Source organism: Mandrillus leucophaeus, unplaced genomic scaffold, assembly GCF_000951045.1.
Source record: "Mandrillus leucophaeus isolate KB7577 unplaced genomic scaffold, Mleu.le_1.0 Scaffold691, whole genome shotgun sequence".
Taxonomy (NCBI): Eukaryota; Metazoa; Chordata; class Mammalia; order Primates; family Cercopithecidae; genus Mandrillus; species Mandrillus leucophaeus.
Window position 1 is genome coordinate 902,143 of NW_012107486.1, and position 4,129 is coordinate 906,271.

The 4,129-nt window shown below is 47.8% G+C and overlaps 1 pseudogene across 1 annotated transcript; it reads right to left on the reverse strand.

Annotated features, from left to right (window-relative positions):
* Nucleotides 1-2,921: 2,921 nt before the first annotated feature.
* Nucleotides 2,922-3,889, reverse strand: LOC105555619 (annotated as a pseudogene). Its single transcript, XR_001008500.1, has one exon. The product of XR_001008500.1 is annotated as a 40S ribosomal protein SA-like (transcript).
* Nucleotides 3,890-4,129: the final 240 nt, after the last annotated feature.

A 4,129-nucleotide genomic window follows, 5' to 3' on the forward strand; every position in this document is an offset into this window, starting at 1 on the left:
CTAGCAAGTCCCTGAACTTACCTGCCCACCCTTAGGTCTCTGCACCTTGTGGTCAGTTGCAGTTAGAGACCCGAGGCTCCTCTCGCTACAGCTCCCCCCGCGGACCTCCCTTCCCTGCCCCCTAGGCAGCTACTGGCTGTGCAGGCACAAGCAGAGCCATCCGAAGAGCTGGGAACTTTCTCTGGAGGGAAGTGGCTGAGAGGGGTAGGGAGAGAGAGTGAAAACTGAAGGGGAGACCTGCAGTGAGAGAATTGTGGCCTAAATTGCCAGGACCAATCATCTCTAGGCGCCCAATTCCCTATTTGTTACATTCATCTGGGGATGAGCATTGAAATAGTCACACGTGTATATTGCTTGCATATGCGGACATTCAGTGTGCAGTAAGTCCTCAGCTAATGTGATCGATGGGTTCTTGGAAACTGTGACTTTAATTGAAATGACATATTGAAATCAATTTTACCACAGAATAATTGATATAAACAAGAGTTAAGTTCCTATGGAATATTTCTTGTTTTAAAGTTAGCCAGGCATATTGGCATGTGCCTGTAGTCCCAGCTACTTGGGAGGCTGAGGTGGGAGGATTGCTTGAGTCTGGGAGATCGAGTCTGCAGTGAGCTGTGGTCACGTCACTGCACTCTGGCCTGGGAAACAACAGATGGAGACCTTGTCTCAAATAAGGAAACAACAACAACAAAAACTAGTATTGTAGAATTAGATACTAAACACTTTAAACTTTCCCAAAAGTTTTTTCAACAAGGTTCTTATCCTATCCTCAAAGCATTGTTTTCAGGTAAATGGAATTACTATGACTCTAGCTGCACAGGTTGGGAAACTGGCCAGAAAGAGTCCCGTTAAGTTGAGAAAGATATGTTAAAAGTGGGTAGAAGAGTTCATGTTTCCTGACTGCTCATCCAATGCTCCTTCTAATGTACTCCTTGCCTCCACAAATTTGGCCTTGTTACTCAGAAACACCCAGCTAACCAAATAATACTGTCACAGGGGCCCCTTCCAGAGAAAAGACTTGGACACCAAGTTAGAACCAACGCTGCATTTTAATGCTGAGCTAACATGTTTCCTCTTGCAAGTCGCTGGTTCCTTGAGAAGCCATTTTTCCCATATTCTTGTTTTGTTTTGTTTTGTGTTTTTTGAGACATAGTCTTACTCCATCACCCAGGCTGGAGTGCAGCGGCACAATCTCACTGCAACCTCTGCCTCCTGCGTTCAAGCAATTCTCATGCCTCAGTCTCCCAAGTAGCTGGGATTACAGGCAGACAGGCATGTGCCACCACGCCTGGCTAATTTTCTGTATTTTTTTAGTAGAGACAGAGTTTCACCATGTTGGGCAGGCTGGTCTTTAACTCCTGACCTCAACTGATCGGCCCGCCTTGGCCTCCCAAAGTGCTGCGATTACAGGCGTGAGCCACCGCGCCCGGCTTTTCCCGTATTCTTTCCTTATTGCTCTTTCTCTTTTCACTGCCCCTCTCTCCCAGCTTCACCACCCTCTTGGGGAAGAGCGTTTCTACCTCTGTTGAATCCCACTCCCAGTTAGGAGCGATGTCGGTGAGAATTGTCGGCTCAGCATTTCTGGATGCCTCTGTTGTATTGTTAGTGGGCGGGGCCCTCTAGCACCTGTTGCAAGCTGTAGGGTGTTCACCAGGAAGCCTGGCTTGTTAGACCAATTACCCACTGCTGGCCTTGGCCTCTCTGCCCTGGACAAAGTATTCTTTGCTCAGATTCTTGCAAACATCATGAGAAAGCAGTGGTTCTCATACTTTAGAGAGCATCAGAATCACTTGGAGGGCTTGATGAGCACAGATTGCTGAGCCCTATTCTGAAAGTTTCTGACTCAGCAGGTCTGGGATGGGCCAGTAATTTGCATTTCAAGTCCCCAAGAGATACTAATGCTGCTGGTCGAGGAACCACACTTTGAAAACCATTGTGATAAAGGACACAATTCATACACTCGGTGGACCGTGGGCCTGGAGTATGGGAGGATCAGACAGCTGGAAAGGAGAGTTGGGGCTTAGGATGAGTGTGACCAAATTTGGTCAGCCAGCTACAGCAGCTCCTCCTGGCTTTCTCTGTGTACTGTGGTGTCCTCCCACATCCCAAAGATGCATGTGTTGGGTGAATTGGCATGTCTCCATGATCCGAGTCTGAGCGAGTGGGGATGTGAGTGTGCCCTGCAATGGAACGGCGGCCTCTCCAGGGTCAGCTCCCACTTTGTGCCCTGAGCTGCTGGGATAGGTTTCAACCCTGAAATGGAAAGTAGGTAAATATCTTATTTTGATTAATCTTTCTTAAATGTATGCATAGCTCACATTTATTTCAGTGTTTAATATTAGAAATGTTTTGAGTCTTTATTAAGAAGTTTAGTGATGGCCAGGCACAGTGGCTTATGTCTGTAATCCCAGCACTTTGGAAGGCCAAGGCAGGTGGATCCATTGAGCCCAGGAGTTCAAGACCAGCCTGGGCAATGTGGTGAAACTCATCTTTGCAAAACATACCAAAAAATTAGCTGGTCAGGGTGGCATGCACCTGTGGTCCCAGCTACTTGGGAGGCTGAGGTGGGAGGATCACCTGAGCCCAGGAGACAGAGGCTGCAGTGAGCAGTGATCATGCCACTGCACTCCAGCCTGGAAGACAGTGAGACTCTGTCTCAAAAAAAGAAAACAAGTTTGGTGATATTTTTGAGACCAGTGACTTGCAAGAGGAAACATGTTAGCTCAGCATTAAAATGCAGCGTTGGTTCTGACTTGGTGTCCACGTCTTTTCTCTGGAAGGGGCCCCTGTGACAGTATTATTTGGTTAGCTGGGTGTTTCTGAGTAACAAGGCCAAATTTGTGGAGGCAAGGAGTACATTAGAAGGAGCATTGGATGAGCAGTCAGGAAACATGAACTCTTCTACCCCCTTTTTTTGGTTTTTTGTTTTTTTAGAAACTGATGTTTATTTTCCATCAACCATTTTTCCATGTTGCTTAAGAGCCCATGCAAGAACAGCTTAAGACCATTCAGTGGTTGCTCCTACCCATTCAGTGGCCTGAGCAGTGGGAGCTGCAGACCAGTCTTCCGTGGCAGGCTGAGCACTCCAGTCTTCAGTAGGGAACTGCTGAATAGGCACAGAGGGCACCTGCACACCTTCAGACCAGTCTGCAACCTCAGGCTGAGTAGTAGTGAACTCAGGAGCTGGAGCAGTCCATTCACCCTGAAATTCCTCCTTGGTCACTGCCTTTTCAGCAGCAGCCTGCTCTGCTTTTTCAGTCTCTTCAGGATCTTTGCAGAAGTAGAGATCAGGCATGACCTCCCACAGGTGTTCACGGGAAATGGTGCCACGCATGTGCAGAACCTCCCAAGCCAGCATCCACCACATCAAATCCACTGAGTGAGCTCCCTTGTTGTTGCATGGGATGGCAATGTCCACATAGCGCAGAGGAGAATCTGTGTTACACAGAGCAATGGTAGGTAGGTTAACATAAGATGCCTCCGTGAGAGGCTGGTGGTCAGCCCTGGGGTCAGTAACCACAAGAAGCCGTGGCTCCCGGAAGGCTGCCTGGATCTGGTTAGTGAAAGTTCCAGGAGTGAAGCGGCCAGCAATTGGAGTGGCTTCAGTGGCAGCAGCAAACTTCAGCATGGCCCTCTGGCCAGTATTCCTGGAGGATATAACACTGACATCAGCAGGGTTTTCAATGGCAATAATGGCATGAGCCGCCAGCAGAAGCTTCTCCCAGGTCCTCTTCAGATTTACGATGTAGATGCCATCACTTTTCCTTTTATAGATGTACTGTTCCATCTGGAAGTCAAGATTGGTGCCACCTAAGTGGGTTCCTGCTGCAAGGAACTTAAGGACATCCTACTCCTCCATTTGCAGGACATCAAGGGCTCTGGACATTGTGAAAGTTTCCCTTTAAGTTACGACGGGAATCCAGAACAACGCTGTATGGACCCCTCTGTAGGTAGCACGGAAAGGCCTTCTAGCCACTTTTAACATATCTTTCTCAACTTAATGGGACTCTTTCTGGCCAGTTTCCCAACCTGTGCAGCTAGAGTCATATTAACTCCATTTACCTGAAAACAATGCTTTGAGGATAGGATAAGAACACTGTTGTAAAAACTTTTGGGCAAGTTTAAA